Source organism: Oenanthe melanoleuca, chromosome Z (genome assembly GCF_029582105.1).
Source record: "Oenanthe melanoleuca isolate GR-GAL-2019-014 chromosome Z, OMel1.0, whole genome shotgun sequence".
NCBI classification, from domain to species: domain Eukaryota; kingdom Metazoa; phylum Chordata; class Aves; order Passeriformes; family Muscicapidae; genus Oenanthe; species Oenanthe melanoleuca.
In genome coordinates, this window is record NC_079362.1 from 25,895,062 (window position 1) to 25,920,997 (window position 25,936).

Sequence of the window (25,936 nt, forward strand, 5' to 3'; positions counted from 1 at the left end):
GTAGTTTCACATAGTTCTGGTGTGAAGCCCAGCAAAACTTGGCAGATATAAAAATGGATTTGTAGTATTTAAATGCAAGTGATTTGGCATTTTTCCTTGGCTTTTTCAGAGTAGCCTAGTTTGATTGACACTGTTTGATAAATGGGAAAATATTTTGCTCAAAATAACCAAGGAAAAAGGCGAAATTATCCCTGAATTTTAATTATGCATTTTATTTAAATGAGAAAAAAAAAAATTTATTCCATGGAGCATTTCTCAAAGAGGGCAATAAGCTCTTCTGCAGGCAAAAATGTCTTTTTACAGAATCACAGGAAGTTTTTACAAATCCAAGTGAATTTCTTCAACTTATAAGCAATAATTAAAAATGTGATTCCTCTCAATCAGAGGAAGACATATATATATATCTCATATATAGTTAAAATCAGATTGAAATTCTGAGAGTACATGAAGGAGAGAGAAAAGATTTTACTTCACCTGTAAACCAAAAGTCAAACAGAACTGTTGAATCCATTTAATATGAACTTCAATCTTTATTCCTCCTTCTTTAGTTTGCACTACTTGAAAAACTTTTAATTCAGAAAGTAATTACCCAGTACTGATATCTCTATTCCTTTTATGTGTTCAGAGTGCTGCTTGTAGCATTATGTGAACAAAATACTTTTATTCTTTTCCAGTTAGTTTACGAAAAGATCTGGAAGAATGGATCAGATCTTTTTCTGACCTATTATCAACAGAATAGTTGAAAAACCAATGATCTCAAAATCCTTGTTTCTGGTGAAATGTAAAGGGTAAATGTTCACTTTCCAGTTCCAAGGTCATTTTGCAGCCAGATATTATGAAATATTTTAATGTTACATGTCAATAGCCCAAACTAAGAGATACTGAGATAAATAAAATGCCAATGAAATCAAGTATTTTATTTCATTTTCAAAACAGAAAGCTGCTTTAAATTAATTTGTTTATTTTCTTTACAACTTGGACCTGACTTACATTCTAGACTACGACTTCTTCTTTCCAAAACCAAGTGATATACAAACATGAATTATTGACACTTCTGCATATTGCTTTTTTGGGAGTTACAGGGTAATTGCTTTTTTTGAGAGTTACAGAGTAATACATACAAGACAATATTATTCTCCAATGTGTAAAAAATGTGGAAAGCTAAGAAATTTCTGTTCTTGTACATGCATGTGAGAATTTTAAAAGTAACAATTTTTATATTATTCATTTAATTACCATTCCCTTTAATTTGTAATCCAGCTTTCTCACCAGAAATTTGAAAGAAGAACATGCCAATTCCACTTCTCTGTTGTGCTTAACTGCAAGCTACCATATGTTTCTGAGACAGTGCAAACAACCTGAAATTCCATATGTGAACTACACTTTCTTTTCACAATTAGAAAAATTTAAAAGCACAAAAGTCATTCCTATTCCTACATCCTTTGACTTTCACAAAGTGGTAATGGTATCAAGTTTGTCAGAAATACAGATTTTTTTTAAAAAACATGTTTCCAAATGAAACTTTATGGTGACTTTTTATGAGTGCGTCTTCCTTCCATGACAGTGCAGTCAACAGAGTTTAAATCAACTCACAACAGAAGTAAAACTTTCAAACTTTTCAGGATGTGGTAGAGAGCACTTGGAAAAGGTAAGAACATTTCTTATTTACCACTGAGCACTAGTGGTTTCCATTTGGAAACCTGTATTTGGATAAGATAAATCCTACATCAAAAAGATAATACCACTACAGAAGCAAACTGAGAACACATTTTAGCCAAATTCTTTTTAATTTCAGCTTCTCTGGTAGTTCCTGCAGACAACTGATTTCAGGAGCCAAGTTGAATTTTACTTTTGTGGATCTGATTTGTACTAATTACAGTGGTGTTATGGGAATTGGATTCCTCACATCCCTCTTTGAGACATCCAAACAGTGGCAACCTGAAACTGTAATGAGCCAAAAAACACATCTGTAAAGTAAGCTTTCACTTGAACAAACAAAGTCATCTCAATCTGTGTTGCAACAAAGTATTTTGAAAACATAAAAATACCTGACAGTCACTTTTGTTCATTTGCAGTTATAAGTAAAGGATACCAAGATGCAAGAGTAAAGTCTGCACCTTATTTGCCTTTGCCAGTGTAAGACTGACATGATGCATCAATTATCTTAAGGGTGTTCACAACTTTATTTAACTTTAATTTGTGAGAATAGTGCAGCCCTTGGTGATTTCAGCAGAGGTGGAATCTACCTCTTAGTAAATGGAGATAACAAAAGTTTGCATAAATCAGGAAAGCCATAAAATATCATGAAGGTAAAAGAAGCTGTTGTAGTCAAAACCAAGAAACTACAGGAAATAAAAATCAGCTTTCAAAGCCTTCAATTGACGTAGCAATTGCAAAGAAGATTAGAACTTGGTCAAAGGTGAAAAAATCCAAACCAAATTCCAAATTATGGACACAAATAATAATTGTTTAGGAAAGCTATGCTAAAGATTAGCAAAAGCACTCAAACACTTAAGGCTGAAAATTTTTGGTGACTTGTGGACGCCCTTCCCACTGGAATTTCTTTTTGAAGGCCTTAGGGAAGCAACATCCATATTTGTTCAACTGTGGGGAGATGAATTAGACAGCGGTTTTGACATCAAAACATGCTTTTCTGTAAACCACAGTACTTTCAAACACTCAAAGAGTAACAGCAGTTGAGGGACAGACGGGGAAACTTAAGTTTATACGAAGACTCAGTGCAAGATCTTCCTGTCCCCTGCAGCCCACCATGTGTCTTCTGCTTCCCCCCACAGCAGCTGAGACAGTCAGTCCTCTCCTCCCAAGTTTGCTGCACTGCTGGCTTTGAGGTGTGTGATAACTCTCCTTGCTTGTGCAGGCAGGGTGATACCACCTTGCTGGAAACCCACCTGAAAGCTGCAAAGTAGGAACTCGAGAATGTCAGGAGAAAACAGCAAGAGTCTGTCTCAGCCAGAATTCCGTGCCACGTCGTGGAGCAGACACCCTCAGCTGCCCCTCTCATGCTTTGGAAAGACACGAGTATCCAGGTGTGATCCTTTATCGGCGTGTGCTGGATGGGGCCAAGCCATGCTTTGGGATGGCCGTTCTTCACTTGGGCTGGGATCCATTTGGATGAGCCATTTCCTCATGCAAATCTTGGCTTTACGTTACCTCGAGTAAATCCACATTCCCCAGCAGAGAGCTGTGACTTAGGCAGGGCCTAAACCATGCAGACAGCAAGCTGGGCTTGTCTCCTGCGCTCTCCCACCACACGGAGAGACACTCACTCTGCACCGACGTCTCCACAAAATGGTCATTCTTTCCACTACCATGTAAAGTTGTATTCATAATCGCCCATACAGGTGTTTTTTTTCCCCAACATCCTTTTGGGATATAGGGATGGGAAAGCTGGAAATAGGTGGGGAGATTGGGGGACGTGTGGACACACACATACGTATGCAGAGAGACAGACACACAGTCTGCTTAGTACAAAACAGGGATAAAACACAGCCTTTTATTTATTTTATTTTTTTTTTAATTAAATCATAATAAAAAGAATTGCAGGATTTTTATGAAGGTAGTGTGAAAAACGTTTCTATTTCTCAGTTAGGATCAGGGAAGATCACTGTATGCCCACTGATGATGGATATTTCCTCTCATGATTAAACATGTATATTTATGGCAGCTCTGCTCTAAAGTATTGCATTACTTATAGCGGTTTTAATTTCATTGTGGGTGAGATGTATAACGTGATGTGGCATATTAAATATTAATTAATATTATTAATAAAATACAGTTTTTGATACATATTTATCACCACATATGGGATAAATCTCCCTTATTGTCTTTTCAATTTTTTTTTGTAAAATGATTTGTGGATTCTTACTACTTAGTTAACAGCAGACAATATATGAACACTTTTCAGCCATATTAATACAAAAATATGTATTTGAGAGTGAAATCTGTATCTGAAAACACTTCATTTAAAAGAAAAATAAGATCTTAGATAACTGTAATTAGATCTTGTAGCCAATTTTGGCTTGCAATCGGAAAGTCATGGTATATAATCTTACAATAAAATACATGCTGCTCTGTTTGGTCACCAAAAAGTGAATCTAAGCTGGAATTTTCCCTGTGGCTTCATAATATCCTCATTCTTGTTGCTTTATCAAGCTTCTAGCTTCTTTTTTTTCAGATTTTCACGTCTCCATACATCCTTGCCCACAAATTTCACAACTCACCTCTGCCATCTTGTGGGAAAATGTGTGTTGCTACTTCTCCATAAAAAGGTGAAGAAAACTCATTAAATATTAAATTTGTGTTCTGAAGACATTCCTAGCAGTTAGTAGAAATATATTACTTCATATCCAAGTCAAAAGTAAAAAAAAAATATATTTACCATGAAAAAAGAAATTTACCATGAAATTAAAAAACCAAAATACTAATTTCAATAATATCTAAGTATTTGCCAACATCATTAAAACATTTTGTTCCCCTTTTATTATAAAACTCTAAGGGTGATACACTTAACATCTAGTAACATTATTTTTATACACATATAGCACATTATTGTACTCTATAAATTGAAGAAAAACTGTTTTGATATTAATTAAATGCTTTGACATAAGAAAACTGAAAATGTGCTCAAAGACTTTAATTTCTCTCACTTTTTTTAAGGAAAAATTTCCATGAAACACTTCAATTTTTAACAAACTGCATTTTACCATGTTTGCTGTTGTTGTTGTTGCTGTTATTGTATTCAAGAAAGCACCAGTGTATGTTAAAAATTGATAAAGGTATTAGCACTAACAGAAGAAACTTTACAGGTATAATTAGAAAATTTACAAGGCTTTGTGCAAATGTATGACATCTTAAAAAGCAGTGGAATTGCAAAACTTTTTCTTCGTCTTACAAAAATTATCTTCCTTTTTGACACCCCTTCCAAAATTTGCATGATCACAAATATTTTCTGGGCCGTGCGTAATGAAAGAGAACTTATGTTTTTAACAAGGTCAGCAGTGGGATTATGAGGGGCTGTCTGCCCCCTCACCTGGTGGAAGAGTTACTGCAGCAGGCTGTGGCACAGCATCACTCTGGTTTGTGTGAACAAGAGAGGTGTCAGCTGGACCCAGAGCTCTCTGAGGATTCACAGCACCTGCAAAAGATGAGGCAGGTCTCTGCAGCAGAGGGTAAGCAGACTGAAAAGTACTTTGTGCCTTCCCCCTGACAACAGCAAGGCTTGATCAGCTCTGCCTTGGGTGATTTCACTCTTCCTATTTAGCTGCTGGTGGGTCTGGGAGTTGGGAAGGGCATGGAGACACTTGGAAGGTCACATGCCACCTCATGAAGGGACCAGCCTTTGGTATTCCTACCCAAGCTTTTAAATGGAAGCTCCCATTTAGGAAGACATCAAAATGCACTTTCTGGTAGGTTGGATACTTTTACAGCAGCTGCTTCAGGCTGATTCAGTACTGCAGAAATGCTGACAACAGTCTAAGAAGTTGCAATGTGAATTATTCCCCATTAAAGGACCAGACTCAACAATGTTCTCTGTCTGGTTGACTCACTGCAAATACCTTAAATTCAGGTGAGCTAGTCTGAAAAGTCTAGGTTTGCTGTTGACTAGCTTTGTCAAAATACCATGACCTCTTTCTTTAATCTTGGATACAGCAGATACTCCACTCATGCAACATTTTCATCCTCAATGAGTTGAACAAACACAGATGTTCTATACAAGGAGAGCAAAAGGAAATTGGCCTGTTATCCTGGTCACTGTCCCTCAGGCATAAAAGTCAGCTTTCAGCTGTCTACGCAGCTCTTTGCAAGATTGTCCACTCTGCAGAGAGAGGCCCCTCTCTTCTTTCACTCAGAAGCATATTTAACTCAAAAAATACTCAAATCCATATGACTGTGTTGCATGATGGCCTTTAGCTGTGAACTGCATGGAGAGAAAGATTAGCCAATGTAAGATTTCTGTGTTTTCTGCCATGAAAACATGGGCAGTAGCACCTAATAAAATGGTGGAAAGACTGAAAAATTTGAGAAAGGTCAGATGTAAGGTGGTAATTGGACAAAGCAACAGTAAATTTGGGATTCATTTGGGATGCCTTTGAGACATGAATTACATCCTATAGTATATATTTCCATTCTTCATTAATGGTAGGGGATAGGAACTAGTAGTTCTTGATTGCACAAGTTATTTTTAATTATAAAATCCACCTTTTCTACTTTTGCGTTGAGATCAAGTTAAAACTTTTCTGTGTACAGTTAACAGGGAGATGAGAAAAAGGAGAGAATTAATATGAAATAAAAGTGCAATTCATTTATCTGTCTTTTTGCACGTTTCATAAATTCCTCTTAGTCATTTCCCTTCTGGACCACTGGCTACGTATTGATACAATCTGGAAAGTCTTCAGGAATGTTGTTACATAGAACTTCAGCTTTTGATAAATTATTCCTAGAAAAAGAAAAAAAGAAAATTTAAAAATCATAATTTATTTGGAAAATTGTCAAACTCTTTTGACTTTGTCTGAAAAACAAACTATGAAAGAAAAAATAGGAACAGATAATGTATTTGCTTTGTTCCCTTCAAATTTCTCTCTGAACTTGAATGAAAATCATAAAAGAAGAGAGAACATTGCTTTCTGCTTATCCGAGAGGCAAATGGAACAGTTTATTTCTACAAGTGTCTGCAGCTTTATCATTCTCTCAGCAGCAGCTGTCATTGTTATGGCACAGCATGTTGGAAGAGACTTCCTAAAAGCCAAATGAGCCAAATAAACAGCAAACAAGAGAGTCGCCTTCAAAGAGCTACCCAAGGCCAGAGAGAAATTCAGGCAAATTATTTGCCCGTGGGTGTGTATGAAAGCTCATTTTTCAGCTAATAATTGGCTACTAACCTCAGCTCCCCATTGCAGCTACACTCATGAGTGTTCAGCAGTCACTGATGGGTACGTGTTGGGTCGGCTGTGTGGTGTCAGACCAGGGTCCTGCTGTACCAGTAAATCACCATCCCTGGTGCAGCAGCACGGGTGCCACAGTTTGTTGTACTCCTGCACTCCTGCACGTGGATGTATCTCATAACTAAACCTGCAAGTCAAGATTTAGACCTTGGGGGAAAAAGGTGGAAGGAGCAGTGTTGAAGATTAGGCTTTCAAATCTCAAAGTGTGAGGTGTCAGTCTAGTCATGTTAAAATGTCTGCTTAGAAGACTCACACAGTAACTGTAACATATTATAGAAAGGAATCATGAATATGCAATCAGAGCAAAACAGTTTCAGAACCAGATTGTCACCTCAGTCAATTCCAGCCGCCGCTTTCTGTGATGTTGTCTTGTCATTTTGACAGTGATTATGCTTCTGTGTGGTGTATTGCAGACATTACACTTGAGTTGTTTACAAATAACACTGTATCTTACACCTTCACTGTAACAGTAGAACATTTCAAGAAAAACACACCTTCTAATAATACTTTCACCAAACTCATCATGCATGACATGCACTAGAGGAAATTATCCTCTGTCACAACTGCATGATGTGGCCAGCTCTGACTAAATCAAGTCATGGGGCCGTTTGCAGACAGTATCTAAAACCAGACTAATAATGTTCATAACCAATCACTTTTCTCCAAGCAAGCAAGCCATTTTTAAAGAAATCATTAACAATTTAAGTTTTTAAAAACAATATATTTTAAATACAGCAAGTCATAAACACCTGCTACCTGGCAGAACAGTTTATAGAGCTCCTTTGTGCAGTGTTCATATTTATAAACAGGTTTGCTCATGATGCTATACAGTGACTACTTCACAATGATATAGAACAAGGCAAGTTTTTTAAAGACAATGTAAGAAAACTGTTGGGCCATCATAATATGTAGAAATCTTTATTCAATAACTATTCACAGGACATTATATTTTTATTAATAAATATGTCAATATATCCTCATCATTCAGTTTGTTTGGCATTGAAATGAAAGTATGTGAGGAATATATAGCTCAGTTGTCAATTATTATTACAGCATAAATATCATCCCAAGTTCTAGTTATAAAGGACTTTCAGAGATCAGAATGTAGACTGCATCAGCTAATTTAATTTAATCTTTTACTGGTGATGATTTTAGACAGAGACTCATGTAGATACAGTACCAGATTTATTCTGGGTATTAAATTTTTAATCAGGTGCTTTAGACATTGTTCTAGTAAAACTGCATTTGAGATGATATGAATAACTATGTGATAAACACTGCCATGAGAAATGCACATAACTCTGGACTAGTTACATTTTCAATGATAACTTCTAGTTACCAAATTTGACAGCAGAACCCTGAGCAATTAGAGTTTTCATATAAGAATTCTGAATGAAACTACTTTATTATTAGGTCATGTGAAACATTTCAGAGCATTTTGCCTTAGAATTTTTACATATTCTTCATTGTCACTCATCAGCACAGGTGTACAGCAACTGTCAAAATAGGCTGGGATGACAATAAACCCTGGCTCAAATGTGAATGTTTTGAACCTACTGACAATCTACATGGCTGGTAAAAGAAATCTGTCCATGCACAACCAACACTGAATGAATCACTTCTATGTTTGCTATCTCTACCAGTTTTTCCCATGTGGTGCAATTTGAATCATACCATTTAATTAATGATAGTCAGAACAAACCACAAACAGAACTACAGAACACTAATAGTTCACTCAACTGCTCTGCACCCATTATGAGTAAAATACTTGCACCTGAAAGTACCTTCTGGTTTGCCAGAAAGTTTAATGCTGATGATCTTATTCAGATTTATTTGTCTTGGCACTTTTTTTGCACATGATAAAGGCAAAAACTGCAAAACTTGTCATCAGCAGTGTTAATTTTGCTACCAAAAGTACTCCCTAATATCTGTGACAGATAGAAGGTGTGAAAGGGCTTAATAAAGAATAACCTTCCTCTTCTGAGTCAATTGAATAATTCAGATATTTTGCAAGCAAAATATAGCCAACTTAAAAGCACAGCTATTTAGTAGCTATAATGCACCAAAGGGACTTATGCAGTTCCTTCTAGCTCCTCTAACTAAAATGAAAAAAGGTGTAGAATTACAGAATTGAAGAGAGAATTACATTGAAGAGAGTCAACACAACAGCAACAATAGCATGGTTGCCATGGATGGCCCAGGTTTGACAGGAAATGTCAAGAAGTATTTGCTTACCAAGGCACTCTAAATGCTTGAATACTGGTTGTAAAGTATTGATATTGTTTCAATGGAAAACACCTCTTAAGTTACCTCAGATTGGAGGTGGTTGTTTACCAAATGTCATTTCAGGTACCTTTGCATTTTATTTCTACAGACTCTTCCAGTACTTTTTTCCTGTCTGTTGAGCCCTTGTTACCACCATCTCTTGGGTCAGTTTGTATAGCTGCTTTTAGCTCCCCATGCAGACTCCTCATATAAGATGTAAAGACTTTCTAGAGTAAATCAATTTCATCTTCACCAGTAATATAAAAAAAAAAGGAAAGGAAATATCCTGTACAACTGACAGACAACACATTTCATACCAAAAGAAGGAAATGCAATTTTTTAGTGCACAATTTCCTTGTGAAACTCATTGCCAAGAAAGGTTCCTGAGGTCATTCCAAACATGACAAGGGAAGCAAACTGTCATCTTTTTGTCCACATTCAAATCAGGTTTGATGAAAATTAACATTTTTTATGGAGTCCAACATTTGTTTTTACATTCTTCTGGTGCAGCTCATAGCTGAATGATTCCCAACACATATCCAAACAGCTTTTCTTGTGCAGTTTTAAATATTTAATCTCAAAAAGGATTAGCCTATTAGGTATTACAAGCAGTTAAAGTAGAAATTCTAGTGATAATGACTAGATTGTTAAATGCTTCTCTAATGGACAAAATATAATAGGATTTTTCTAAAATTATTAAATGCAGTAATCAGAATATGAATTACTGAATATTAACTGAGCATACAACATAAATTACTGCATGAAAAAGCAAGGTATGGTTACTTCTGTTACACTGAAAAATCCCACTTTTCCCTTCAATTTGCCTCAGACTTGTCTTAGGGATAATCATTCCTTAAAAAGATGTTTCACTGTGTTAGCATCAAACACCTACTCAAAAATGCACTTCACATAATGCAGTATCTAGGACCCATAATCATCTTGGGTAATTTTTTTAGATCCAGAGAAGTTAGTGGAAACATGCCAGATGATATACAGCATCTTGTTTCTGAATTCCTCTCCCACCCCATGCTTTCTTGACAAATATTCAGGCAAGGAAAGAGAGTTAGTTCACCTAATTTAACCTCCATGGCAATAGAAAGCAGGCTTACAGCATTAGCTCCAGCTCCCATCCCCTTCTATCAATGCTACAATCTCATAAGCCAAAGTAGTTAAAAAATCCATCTGAATAAAAAATAGGGAAAGCTGCAGATGATGGGAGGGGTTATCATGAGTGTGCATTTCCTGTGAGAAAAGGGCAGCTGCTGGTAAAGAATATAAAGCAGAAGGTGAAAACTAGAATGAGTTCAAAGCAAAATAAAGCAAAAGAAGCAGAAGGAGAGATCTACTGGCAGCAGATAAAGGCTTTCACACTTATATAGCAGTATTAATAAAATGCCTACAATGCCAGATGACTTATACCAAAGTATTTGTGCAGTCAAAGCAAAACGATTCAAACTGATCCTCAATAAACATGAAGCATAAAGAAATGCACCAAAGAGACTTTCAGTGGGCTGAAATATATGATAGATCAACAGCTGCTGCAGGCCCAAGTAGCCAAGTGAAGAGGTCATCTTTAAGCATTTGTCAAGACTGATGCTTGAACCTGCTGTCAGCGAGGCTCAGTCCTTGTGCACAGATTTGCAGGTAATTCTGTGGTCCTCACTGAGATTGAGGTCACAAGAACTGCAGGTGAGGGAAATGGCACAACTGTTCATTGGCATTGGCTGCCAGATGGCCACAGAAATGCTTCTTAGAGGGGTACAGTTTGAAAAAGCTGAACTTGGTGGAAACTGAATTTTTCACAGAACAAATTGCACAGAAGTTCATGGAGTCAATAGAAGTATTGGTCCCAAGGTTTGAGAGAGGTGGAGGCAAGCTGGAAAGCAGCAGGACAGGAGCTTCTCTCAGGGCACAAAGGTCTGAGCTCTTTAGAGATAAAAGTGGCAACATCAGCTGTGGTGAACCCAGAACAAACTCTTCTGGTTCAGCCTCAACTAGAACTGCTTTAAAAGTGAGTGGCAGTTGTACTATAGGCCATGCTGTATATCTCTAGTGGTAAAATAAAAAATGATGTTGCAGCTGTTAATTCACGGACTGTTTATCTTGTTTACCCTCCAACAAAATAATTGCTACTTGATTATAACTACAAGAAGGTTTTGCCATCCAGTCATATAGCAGAGGCTATTTTTCCCCAAGCCACTCTCAGAGAATTGATGCTGCAAATCATAGTAGACAAAGATGAAGTCATCCATCTGATTAAATCTGATTACAGCATATCATGTACCTCTAGCTTCTAAGGACAACATAGTTTTATCCTTGCTTGCACAGAGCAGGCAGATTGATTCAGATTGATCCAGCTCCTCAGCTGAAATCTGTGGATGTCCACAAATTCATTGTTAGCTGAAAGGCTCTATTTTTTTCTGTTGACAGCATGCCTTCCTTTCACTGAAACAGACACAGCAAAGTGTTCCCATACCCAACACATACACAGAGGTGTAAAGGCACGTGTATGCATGCATTAAAACAACATCACATGAATCTAAGGTACCAAACAATAGCCAAGGCTGACACCTGAGAATTATAATTTATTTTCCTTTATATTGGCAATACATTTGGAAAACAAAAATAGTGCTTGTTTAGCAAAAAGAAAGAGACGTAAAGTCCTTCCACTGAAACCTTTTCAGAATAAACTGCCTTCTGTCAATTGCCTAAACTTTGAAAAACTTAGACACTTTTTAACCTTTTTTATGTGGATGGAAAAAAAAATTGATGGACATCTACATCGTATTACTGGTTTTTATATAGATATTGGTATCACAGCAGTTTGTTCACACATTTAGTAAAGAAAGAAAAATAAGAGCAGACATTTTTAAAACAGACTAAGCTAGAATATAAAATTACCTGGTTAATTGCCAAACAATTCAGGAAATTAAAATAACATGACAGGAGCTGCAATTGGTAACAATGGCCCTGGAGATTTTATTTTCCATTAAATACAGCCTTCTGGCTGAGAAAATGGTGCCTGCATGCCAAATCTGGGACAATGCCAATGTGGTGCTGCTGTTGGGAAGTGCCTGCAGTACACATGTCTGCTTCTGAGGTTTCTCTCTCTCCTCTGAACCTCAGTGAATGCTCAGCCTGAGCAGGTCCACTAGTGACACTAAGAGACTGGGTGGCAGATACCAGGGCAGGGGTGCCCAGGCAGTCTCCTGAACCTCTCTGAGCAGCCTGCTCAACTGTTTGACCACCCTAACAGCAAAAGTGTGGGAGTTTTTTATTGTTTAAGTGGAATCCATTGTGATTCTATTTGTGCTATTTGCTCACTGGGTACCCCTGAGAAAATCTTTCTCTGTCTTCTTTACTCCCATCTGGTTTATGTACACATGTGTAATCCTCCCCTCACACTCACCCTCCCTCACCTTCTTCAGAGTGAACAATTGCAGCTCTCTGAGATGCTCCTGGCAGATAAGGTAGCAAAGTTATTGCAGAATATATTATAAGCTTCTGTTTTTCCCAAGACCAGCCTTGGAAAATATTCCCCTGGCCTGAACAGCATAACACAGCTATTCTCACACTTTCAAGAAAAGTGCCAACCCAAACTGTGGCCAGGATAAAACACTGCTGTGACTGAAGTCCATCTGGAAATTAGGTAAGTTATAGTTGTAATTTAGGATAAATGCTGGTAAATGTTATTTCTCTGTTAGATTGCTAAGGTTAAACTGTAAATTAAGGCATAAGTTAAAGTACTGTTAAGTTTAAGTGTTGCTACGCTTTAGGCCGCATTCTTTTTCACTCTTGTTTACACTGTCTTTACACACAGACACACAAATACACTTAGGTGGTTTCAATTAATTTCTGCTTTAATTGCCTGGATTCTTTTGGGGTTTTTTTGTTGCTCGTAGTGCAATTGTTTCAAAAAAGTTTGGTTTTAGTAATACCAAATGAGTCAAAATTCACAAGGGATGGCAGTAGAGTCCACAGAGGGACTATACTGGACACATGGTAACAGAACTTCTGAAGGGCCATTGATGCATCAGGAGTGAGAACTGAAACCAAAATTACGTCTCTGCCCCGAGACCACTCCAGGATATAAAAAAAGAAGGAAAAGGAAAACCTCAGATCTCTGTGGAAAATCAGACAGAATAGAAATACCCAATGAAAATATACCAATGGCTAGGCATTTTCATTTCTTGGAACATGTACCATGTTTTCTTCCTCTTATGGGGTGAATATTTGGCAGGCTGCACTATCTGAGCTTGCTTAGGAGTAGCAATTATCAAATAAGTAATTTGAGTAAGTAAATGAAATATTCACATTCCTAGTTTGCTTTCAGGAAATAAATTCCTTATCAAGATTTTTTCCCTCAGTATTCACAACCACTAGTGGTAATTTGCATTCCCCTCAAGTAAACAAAAAAAAAAATAGAAAATACTCTTCTGACAATTTTAAACTACTGTGTAACTTATTCCCCTCTTTCAGAATTCATTTGCTATACTTTAATTATACTCCTCTACTAAAATGTGTTTCAATGTATTTCACATGAAGGCTAAACAAAACAACATCCTAAACTTGTGCCATTTATTGTGACAATCTGTCAACTTGTTGTGACAGGCGTAACAGATTGGTAGCAAAAGCTGAGCAGCAAAGGCTGGTTGACTGACTTTTGTTTTCACAGATGATACTCCTGCTTGGCTACATTTTAAAGAGTGATCAGAACTAGAAAGACCATTTTCAATATAATTAAAATTTCCTTAAAGCTGTAATGTAGGTAGTGTTGCATTCTTGGGGGAAGAAGCAAAGCCATAGCTTTATCATCCACACACGGCCTTAGGAAAGACATGAACTTGCTTGCATGCAGGAAATTTGGGATTCAGGTGTCTTCCTGATTCAGCACTGGTTGACTGTCACAACCCAAGGTTTCTCCTTAGACCCGAGATCACCTCAGGAGGACATGCAGTGGTTTAAATCCTGTTTTTTCCCAAAGCCACCGATGAGAGACTGCAGGAGACGGTTTTTCAGAGGCTTCAAGGATTGTTTATTATTTCTTATTTCAGCAATTCTTTGCCCGGCTAACAGCGGTCTGTTCAGTCGGGCAGCCGGGGCGGAATCTGCCTGGCAAAAGCAGGACTTGTTTTTAAATTACACACTAGATATTTATAACAACTTTCCAATAGAATACAATTTTGTTAAACAGTCAAGCTTTGTCCCCATTCAATATGAAAGTGCCAGGATGTCACCCAGCATGGATGACACGGAGAAGAAGGAGGAAGAAGTATCCCCACCCCAAATTCTCCATCTTGGCCACATGTTCCTTATCACAAACATTCCCAAAAGTCTATTTATCTACGTTTTAACAACCTAATTTACATTTTACTAATTTTTGTGGCTTTCTTCCCTTCCCTCTGTGTTGGTAATTTCTCCCAAGGGTTTGAATTCAGCGCCTGAGACACCTGGGTCTCACTTAGGGGTCTTTGAGACCCTCTCCAGGGGTGTTTTGAGACCCCCAAGGAGGCCAGGGGTACGCCCTGGGCTCCCACAGTTGACTGGCAGCTTGAGTTGGGGTTGGGCTGAAGGTGATGACACTGAGTTAAAAACCAGTTTACCAGCCTCTCCTCCTGAAGGCAGTCTGTCAGGGCTTGGCCAAGAAATCAGATCACTGCTCTCATTTCCTGTGCTGTGAGGTGTGGGTTTGGAGCCATAGAATTATAGAATATCCTGAGTTGGAAGGGACACACCAGGACCATCAAGTCCAACTTCTGGCCCTGCACAGGACACCCCAAGAGTCACAGCATGTGCTTGAGAGCACAGTCCAAACACTCCCAGGGGAGGCTTGCAGAGGCTGGGGAAAAAAAACCAAAAAAAACCAGTACTGATAAATATCCCTTTGAAAAGAAGAGGTGCTTTTGGTATCACTGCACAGCTGAAGCACTCAGACAGACATAGGCCCTGCAAAAAAACCACAATTTTGCTCAAATGTATGGAAACCACAAACCTGGAAAATTCTTGCTGAGAAACAGAACTGGTAGTAAGAAGTTTCTGGAAACAAATTGACAGGCTGCCTCTGGCTGGCTCTGCTCATGACTTCAGCACTACCAATGGCCAAATCCACCAGACATTAGCCCATGACCATGAAGACCTTAGCCAAAACTCAAAGTACTTCTAAAAAGGTCTGGAAATGTGCACAGCAGTACAGTCAGAAGCAGAGTGTATTGAAAGACATCAACAATATCCCAGATGACCAATCTTCCATAATTCACTAGCCGCATACTTGACTGCACCAATAATAACTGCAGACTGAAGCAAGGAGATCAAAACAGTACTGGATATAAAACTCTCAGATCTGTTTTTCGCTTTCCTGCAAAAAAATCAGCCAAACAGATTAAAAGTTAGTACAGTTCATAGCAAAAAGCCATTATTATAAACTTAAAATACATAATACCTCTTAAAATGCTATTTTCCAGTAAGCACCATATTTACACATTGTGACAATCATGTAATCATTTAATCTGATAAAGATGGATCAATTAGTGATGCAGAGGCTGTAGTGGAATCAGGAAACATGAGCAGACTTAAGAAAAGGAGATAGAAAAAAAAGCTGCATATAAAGATAGGCAAGCAATTATGTCTGTTTTCATCCAGCAGAAGGAAGTGTGAAGATAGAGGAGACATTTTTATCTTGTGCTGTGCAAACATCACACAAGATACTTCAAGAGAAGAAAAATACTTCCAAAAATACTGTGAAATTCCACAGTTCAAGAAAATGGCCTTTCAAGTATCCTATTCTTAAAATAAATACAAGAGCAAGAAGTCATGAAATGCTATGAAAAAAATGCAACCAAAGAATTTAGTGCTCTCTGAATGCTCCTTTTTTTTTTTCTTTTTTCTTTTTTTATTTTTTCCCCTTGTACCCCAAAGCCAGGCAAAAGCCCAGCCCAGGCAAAGAGAAATGAGAAATAACTGTCTGACTAGTATACTTTCCAGACTCAGTAGAGAATACCAAAAGTTTTTGGACACTCATCTGCAGCTGAAGACAGGAGTTGGGATTCCTAATGGTGCTCAGGGTACCACTGGCTCTTATATCCATGCTCCAAGAAGGGTGACAGCACCCTCAGTACTTCCACCTTGCACAAAGCCCTTCTTAGGTCACATCAACAACTGCCTTTACACCCCCGAGTTTTTCTAACTAATATGAAAGAGAATCTAATGAACTAATATGAACTAAATAATATGAAAGAGTCCAGAAGAGGAAAACTATAAAAAGAGGGTATTTTTGAGATCTCAAAAATATGATAAAATGAAACAAATATTCTGAACATTCCCATAAAGTGTTTTAATTCAGAAGGAATGACTTATCTAGAATTGCCTTCACTCTAACTCAGGTCTTAGGAAAACTCTTTGACTTCAAAAGAAATACCAGAAAGACCTTTAGAATGCTTTTCATTTTTATTCCCCTGTATTAGGCCACTCACAAAATCTGTATCAACAAAAATGCCATTCCACAGTTCACAAAGTCTGTAGAAATAAAACAATTCACTAGTAAATCTGAGAGACTTCATCAGAAAGCCTGTAAGTCTATTTCAATATATCTGATAAAATTTTGTACCTGCAAATGATCACTTAAATGACATTTAGTTAAAATTCACAGAAGCAGTTGCTTCACACAAAAAAATTATGAGATTCAGCTCAAAAGTCATACTGCTATCCAAATGTCCTGTTACTATTACAAAGTTTTCTGATTCTGTTCTATATGCTACATTTTTCACAAGACTTCCCTGCAAGGCTGCCAAAGGAGTTTCCACTTCAGCAGGTCTTCAGAGGAAACCTAAATATATATTGTTTATACACATACCAATGTACAGAGTCATAATCAGACAGAACATATCAGCCAAATACCATTACAATTTTGTCCATGCTTTCTCATTTTCAGTCTCTAGAAGGTATGATGCTGTGGAGTTCAACTCAAGGCATGGACTCTGGTAGCATGTTTTGAGAAGACATGCTGAAAAATTACTTATCCTATCCTGATTTGTCTCTATTCTCCTGAAAAAAGGTAATTTCTTCAGCTCCACAGTATTTCCAGTGTGTGTAGATGTATGAAAATAGCATACTTCTAGAGAAATTCTATTAATCAGAGAAGCAATTTGGACTATAAATAAAGTTGTCTTTAGAAAAAAGACTGGAAAATAGATTTTTTAGTTCCCTACCAAAAAAAAAAAAAAACCAGCTTGTGCAAAGCAAATGCCTACAGATATTTGCAAAGTTTAATCTTGCAATATATTACTTTGAATTCTATTATGAAAAAGAAAATATAACCAGTTGGGTTATTATTACTCTGCTCATTCTCATCTTCACTCTGCATCTTCAATTTCATAGAGTGGCTTGTGTTGAAAAGAACCTTGAAGATCACCTTGTTGCAATCCCTCTGGGCAGGGATGGCATTCACTAGATCAGGTTGTACAGGGCCTCATCCAACCTGGCGTTAACCACTTTCTGGGATAGTAAATCCACACCTTCTTTGGGCAGCCTGTTACGGTGCCTCACCACCCTCAGAGTAAAGAATTTCTTCCTACTATCTCAAATAAACAGCCCTCTTTCAGTTAAAACCATTGCCCTTTGTCATGTTACCATCTGCTCATGTAAAAAGTCCCTCTCCTTCCTTTTATGCACATAGAGAATTTAACAGCTGCAGAGCAATTAAGCTGTATGTCTCATACATCCATATACTTCAACATTAAAAAAAATTAAAAACTGCCTGAGCAGACAGAGAAGTACATTCAGAAATTAATGAGCCATAACATGGACAAGTTTGGAGAATTTTCTAGATTCTCCTGTTAGATCACTGTTAATGTTTCAGAACCTGGAGGCAGAGCAGCACACAACCAGACTGAAGGCATGCAGAACAAAGCTAAGGAAGCTGGAAGCTACCTCCACCTCCATCAAATACTGGCAAGTGGCAGCAGCTGGTTGCTTGGCTGAGGAGCTGGGAGTCAGGGCACAAGGATAAACCAGTGGGGCTGAGCTGATGCAAGGTCCCAAGTGATGGGGAACCCCTGGCACCCCAGCACCACAACCCTCTGGCTGCACCGTGCCTGAGCTGGACATCAGCATAGGCAGAAAGGAACCAGGGAGAAGGCTGGAATGCAATGCCCTCAGGGCCCTGGCATCAGCTTCACAAGATCCATACTTCTCCCATATTGCCCTATTTGAGCAAATATCTGAGATGTTCAGGGTACCTGAACCTGCAGAACAAATGGCAAAGGGGCTAAAAGGAGAGAAGCATTAATAAAGAGGAGAAGAAAGAGGGGAGGAGAAATGCCAGTTGGGAGGCTCTTAGCCATTTTTAGAGATGTTGCTAATCATTGAGCTTCCTTCTGATGTTTCAATAGCGAGGAAGATGTTCCGTGTAATCCCTTTGCTGTCCATTCCGGGACACTGTGTGTAAGTGCAAACAAATACATCTACACAACTGAAAACCACTACTAAAAACAAACAATCCAGGCAGGGTGATGTACTTACAACAGTTTTCACTATTTTCATTTCATAACTCTGTCTTGGGATGCTCCTGCACTGCAGATACCCAGGATACCATCAACTTTTCTCATGGAGGTTAGGCAACCACTTTTGGGAACCATCAGAACTTAGACTATGAGTTGTCATTTTATGCTGTTAAAAACACCATTTAAGCATTCTGCATGCATAGAACTTGCAGAAGAACCTAAGATGATCTGGTAAGAAGTGGGGCTTTGCTGTTTATATTCTTTATCCCAAGCTCTGGGATGCAGAGATGGCTTAAATTCCCAAACTGCAACAAGTTTAATTCTTGTAATGAAGTCTGGATCTTCTGTGATAAACTTCCACTCAGCTAAAAGTTTAAACACAGGTATCCATCTAGAATCACACTAAAGAGCACAGTATTCATAGGACAAACGCTTAATAGGGCAAAGAAACAAACACAGTCAGCTAAAAATGAGGCCATCACTCATCCTAAATTCACTTAATCTAATAAAACTTTGGCTCTCCAGAGCACTTTGTTTAGGAAAGCGTGGTTCACCTTGTTGGCCCATGCTGTGTGTAAGGAAAGAAATGCCACATCCTACATTTACAAAAACTTCCCAGACTGACCATACAGGAGTCACTGTGGCAGTCACACTCACACCACCTGAGCTGGGACCAAGATATTCCCAGCTACACCCCTTCCCCCACATTCATACAGTCACAGCAGATTTCGTTTCCCACAGCAGTCTCAGACATCCAGATCCTCTTGGTGCAACAACTGAAAAACAAACCAGCAGCTCCAGCTGGTGCCTCCAAGAAGGGACAGAAAACAAAGGAACTCCAGGGCTTCCCCTCACAATCTAAGCATAGTGAGAGGGAGTAATTTTGTTTTTATTTAAGCCTCAGCACATGCTACACATGAGGAGCAGAGACTGCAAGGCTGCCCGTGTGCTGCCAGCCCCATCCCGGCAGCCTGTGCCTGGCAGCCGCCCAGGGCAGAGGAAGCTCCCACGATCGGGCTGCGAGTGACCCCAGTGCGGTGGGGCGGCTGCCTGGGGAGAAGCGCCTGGGAACGGAGCCGCTGCGGAGCAGCCTCGAAGGAGCATCGAAGCGATGATCTGCCGCACAGCCGGTGCCTTCGGCCGCGGGTCTCGCAGCGATCAGGGCTCGCCCCAAGGCCGGCTGGGCTCGCCCCAAGGCCGGCTCGGCCTCCTGCCCGCGGTCCCTTCCCTGCCCGCCGCTCCCCGAGGCAGCCCGGGCCCCTCGCAGCGCTGCGGAGCTTCCCGGCACGGAGCGGGAGCTCTGCCGCTGGCAGCAGCGCCGGGAGCCCCGGGAGCGCCCGCGGGACACGGACACGGACACGGACATGGACACGGACACGGGGACATGGGCACGGACACGGACACGGACACACGGACACACGGACACGGGGACATGGGCACGGACACACGGACACGGAACAGGGACAGGGGGATACACGGACACGGACACGGGGACACGGGGATACTGGGACATGGGGACACGGGGACAGGGGGACACGGACACGGGGACACGGGCACACGGACACGGGCACACGGGGACATGGACACGGACACGGGGACAGGGGGACACGGGGACACGGACACGGGGACACGGACGCGGGGACATGGACACGGACACGGGGACACGGATACGGGCACACGGGGACACGGACATGGACACGGGGAGAGGGGGACACGGACACGGGGACATGGACACGGACACGGACACGGACGCGGGGACACGGACGCGGGGACATGGACATGGACACGGGGACACTGGGACACGGGGACATGGGAACACGGACACGGGGACATGGGACCACGGACACGGACACACGGGGACACGGACGGACACAGACACGGACACGGGGACACGGGGACACGGGGACACGGACACGGGGACACGTACATGGACACACGGACACACGGGCACAGACACACTGACACACGGACACGCCGCTGCCGCCGCTTGTAATCGCGCCCAGCCTCTGCCGAGCGCTGGGCATGCCGATTTATTTATTTGTCTGTCTATCTATCTATCTATCTATCTATCTATCTATCTATCTATCTATCTATCTATCATCTATCTATCTATCTATCTATCTATTTGTCCCTGCTCGCAGCTGCCGAGCTCCATCTGCTGAGCTGCCGCTAACCGGGCGTGCCGCGGCAGCGATCTGTCCCTGCTTCTGCTTCTCTCCCCGACTCTCTCCTTCCCTCTCTGCTCTCCTTGCTGTCCCTCTTCGGCAGGAACACTTTCCTTTTTTGATCAATACACAAAGTCCTCATATATAATATTGCTGATGTGTTTTATTTTTATCCAAGAAATCCATCAATAAGAATCCTCCTCAACTCCCCTTTTACAGCACGGGTTGAGGTAAAGACAGTTTAATAGGGAAAGTAAAAGTCACACACAGATGCAAAACAAATCAAGGAATTCATTCATTGTTTCCCATAGGCAGGCAAGTGTTCACCCATCTCCAGGACAGCAGGGCCCCATCCTGTGTAAGGATGACTTGGCAAGACCAATGCCATGACCCTGAATTCCTGCCCTTATTTCTTCTTCCTCATATGCTAAGCATGGCACCATAAGGTATGGGATTGGCATATCCCTTGGGTCATTTGGGGTCAGCTGTGTCCCCTCACAATTCCTTGTGCAGCCTCCTTCCCTCAGCCTTCTCACTGGTGGGGTAGGTGAGGAGCAGCAAAGGCCTTGGCTCTGTGCAAGCACTGCTCAGCAGGAACAAAAACATAAGGATCTCTTATCTTTCTTTATTAATCAACAGTTCTCAGATATAATATTGTTATGTTTGCGCTTTATTTTTGTCAGCGAAATCTATCAAAAGGATCCTCCCTGATTCTCATTTTACAGCAGGATGTGACACATAGGAAAGTCTGGAATTGTTGGCTCCTTTCGTGTCTCCCTGACTGGGCCTTTGTGTGTCTCTGCCCTGACAGCTCAACCTGCAGCTTACACACTGTGCTACCTGCACCAAATATATTCTTCAATGCCAGTTCTCTACTCTCCTATATAGGCACACCTGACCCAAGCTCACTCCAGACAAGACATATTGGAAATCCAGGAGCCTGATGACATGGGGTGAAGAGATGGGAGGACTCAGAACAACTGATTTGGTATTACAGAATAGTTCTGCATGGGCAAAGGCTAACCTTCATTTTCTAATTTGCATTAATATTGTTGAAGGAAATATGGAACTGGCACTGATCATGACACTTTCTAATTGGTGACAACAAGGCATTTTTATAAGAAACCATCTCTCTGGCAGCTGTGGCTGCAACACAGATAACATCCTGCATACTGTTTCAACTGCGCTGTGTAGGAGGTGAGATCATTATTCACCTGTTTGGCCTGTGGGACACGGCACGGATATTCTGTGGCAGCAATTTGTTCCTTGGCAGTTCTTCATTGTGGTGCTGGCTGTTTCCTGCATAAGGCTGTTTTCTGACTGTATACCAGCACTGTCTTCCATCACTGCTCTGTAGCAATCAATAGGTTACTGAGTTATTTCTGCATCAATTTGCCATGAAAAATGTAGAAAAAACATTCTTCTCAAAAAAAAAACCAAACAAACAATATAAAGGGATTGATAGAATCAGTTTCCACTGATTAATGCCCCAGCCTAAAATTACAGGTTTCTTCTGTAATGATCTTGGTGATTAGGTTTGGACCACAGGTGGTTGCCATGAAGAAACAACTGTAGCTACAGGTAAAGCAGTAGAGGTTGCCTGAACAAGTTGTCTGAACACAGCTCAATCACAAGTTTGTGATGATCCTATATATTTAATCATCAGTGTGATTTCTGCAGAGTTTTCACCTGTACCAACTGAAGCAGGAGTTCTGGAAATTACCCATCATAAATGAACACTACCTGAGAAAAAAGGGCCAAAAAAAGATGAATAGTTCAATACAATCTTCATAATGACTACATATTTTGAGATCCAGCAGGATGCTCCCTGGTCTGTGCAGGAAAATGACAAATGAATGCTCTCTAACATTTTGCTTGAATAGTTTTTCCATTCAGAAAACTATCGGCAATGCAATAATGAGAAAAGCAGAACTGTGAAGCATTTTATAAAGCTGATTACCTTTCTAGGACATATAATTTGATACATGCTTTGTTTATCCAGAGTAAATTCAGTGGTTGAAAAGATTAATTGAACCTATTTTATGCTATTTGTACATGCTCTCACAGAGAAAGTAACTTACATTTTTTTTCTTATTGACTCTTGCACAAGAGCCTGCAATACACCAGCAAGAGTAAAATGACTTTTCTAAATTTAGTAGTTCATAAATCTTACAAATACAAGTCCATCCAGTGATTTGTGGTTTGGGGTTTTTTTCCTTCTTTTGTATACCCAAACAAAATAGAAGTGCGTGCAGGAGATGCACAGTATTTGCTTTTTCTTTTCTCCTCTCTCAGGGTACAGGAGGCATCTGTCAGCTTACTCATGCTCTCCCCCCTACTCTCTCCCTCTCTCCCCATAAACATAATATATGCATGTATGTACATTCATTTTTGACTCTTCAGGGCTATGACTTCAAGGCACAAAGCCCTCGGTTTTGGAGGAACTTGCTCATGTAATTGGCTGAGGATTAAACTTAACATCCCAGCTACACTCACCAGGTGAATGATCTTAAAAAATAATTATGCTCTGAATGTCTTTTCCCATATGCACTTGATGTTCATCTCAATGCCTTGGACACAAGCTTTTCATTTAGTTGTGACTTGTTCTGTGGACAACACACTGAGTGGATACCTGATCTCTATCAGCTACAGATTTTCAGAAGATAAACTGTGTTATTGTCACACACACTGGTTCACATGTTATTCATCAGGACTAAAGACTACCCTAGATGTGCAGTTGGTCACTCCATACCTTGGGCAAAAAATTCTTCAGGACTCAGCATTCCACAGCTTCCTAAGAGGATTTTTCCTCTACTTACAAAAGGCTTGCTTCAGTTAATTCTGTTCCCCTTCTGGAGACCACTGACAACATACCTAGGTGAGTGGGTTGCCTAGCTAGGCTTGGGATGTTTCCAGGTTTTCTGTCACTCCATGGCCGTGAAACCTGATGAACTGCAGACAGTTCTAGCTTGCTGGAAACCAGCACTTGAAACTTCTTAAAACTGAGGCACTGAGCATCTGTGACACTCCTGATGATTCATTCATTAAAATGTTAAATAGATATGCATGACAGCAGCAGCAGCATTTTCTGCAGCCACCTTTTGGATTCTGGTCCAGTTTGGAGACAGAAACATGCTTCATCCCTGTAGTTTCACTTCAAGGTGATGAACCTTAGCAGCTCATTTGAAGCACAGCAAGTGTGCACAGAAGAAGCAGCCCCATGCAGAGCACCCTGGCTCTTATTATGTATTTCTGACAGGATGAACTGCAAACAAGATCCCAGGCCTACATGAGCATGTAGAGCAAGATAGCTCTGGTGGGTTTATCTGCTGTCATGTCTCTTCCGAGATTTCAAGTTACCCCAGTGTAAGAGACTGAAGAAAATTATCACTCTATCAAAACAACCGAATTGTGTGTGTGTGTCAGGGTGGTAAGGCAGCTCTGCAAAAAGTGAGATGATGCATTTCTCCATATCCCACCTCTCTGGAGCTTCTAGTCCAGCTCCAGAATGGTTATCAGCTACTGGCATACCAGAAGCCCCATGTGAAGGGGAGGGTCCCAAGAGGCCAAAGAAAATAAAAGCAGCTGCACAAAGACACACCATCTCCTTTTCTAACTTCCTCTTCTTGAAATCTGGGTAACTTAAAGTTGGATGGGTTAGTTTGCTAAGCTTGTGAAATGCTTTATTATAGTGAATAAAACAGAGAGTACAATGGAATGATAAAGGGGCCTGATATCTTAGGCCTGATTGAGCAGAAACTATGGGAGAGACAGACACAGATAAATGTTCCCTGGGCTAGAAATGACCAAGAAACATGTTATGAAACTTTGTGATAAGATAATGTTACCAGATGACATGATGCCAAGAAGAATGTGTAACCAATGGGATATTGTTACCAAAATTAGAACCGTATATAAATGCCATACAACTAAAAAAACCCATAAAAGTATCCTCTTGGGTACTCAATAAAATGGGCTTCTGATCCAAGCTGGGATGTCCCCCTCTCTCCACCACCGATAACTGGTGCTCCATGTCCATTTGCGCTGCAGTCAGCGAGCCCCCTGGAACTGGAAGTGCAAGAACCAGGAGTGGGCCTGAAACAACCTCTCCATGGAGAAGGGGGTGAGCCAGGGGAAACATGGGACAAAATATGTCTAACGAAGAGAGAGAGGTGTTTCTGAACTAATGCTTGCTTTGCTTAAACATAACAAATCCTTGCCAAAATTGGCCTTGAAGCTTATTCTTAAATGGGGGGCTGTTAAACGTCCCAACGTCACTCCTCCTCTATTTTTACAACTGCTGTTTGGGATGGTGTGGGGGTTAAGCTCTATGATTTGGCTATTATGAGACATGAGCTGGCAATGCATATGCTCCCATCCTGGAGGGTGATCTTTGAGACTTTAAAAGAGAAAGAGCAGTCTCAGGCTGTATCCTCTACAGATACCGCTGGCTCCCTGCCTCTGACTCTCCCTGCCCACTTGACACTGGCACCCCTGATTCTGGAGAGGGACCACAGCCATCAACCCCCCTCTGCCCAGTCAAAGGAGGGGAAGGCATTCTGTCTCATGGTCACTAGCAGCCTGTATTGCTGACTTTGGCCCTAGCAGTGAGGAGGAGGGGGTCCCCTTCAACCTGGGACCAGATCCAGATGTTGACCCTGACCTATTCCCTCCTGACCCCCAGGAAAACTGGGTGTGAATTTTAAAAAAGGCTCTGAAGGAGGGGGATTTTGATATCACAGCAAAAATAGCCATGCCAGTCAGGCTTTGCTGTGCCAGGGGAAATACCTTGTGGTGGGAATCCCTCACTTATTTGGAAATTAAGGAACTACGCTGCACAGCTATAGAACATGGGCTGGGATCTCCCTACTTTGCTAATCCTTTAGAGTCTACGTTGGTCAACTCATCTTATGACCCCTCATGACTTAAAGGGACTGGCAAACTTACTATTAACCCAAACTCAGTATGCCATTTTTGATGCTGTGGAAAAGGAGTTAGAAGCTTTGCTTGTGAAATTTGTGGAGCATGCAAAGCAGGATATCACTGT

The 25,936-nt window shown here is 40.5% G+C and overlaps 1 long non-coding RNA gene across 1 annotated transcript; it reads right to left on the reverse strand.

The window, feature by feature from the left end:
* Positions 1–940: 940 nt before the first annotated feature.
* Positions 941–8,083, reverse strand: LOC130265383 (uncharacterized). Its single transcript, XR_008842594.1, has 2 exons — positions 6,896–8,083; positions 941–6,457 (listed from the first exon to the last, which is right to left on the reverse strand). It is a non-coding gene; the product is annotated as an uncharacterized LOC130265383 (long non-coding RNA).
* Between the last annotated feature and the right edge of the window lie 17,853 nt (positions 8,084–25,936).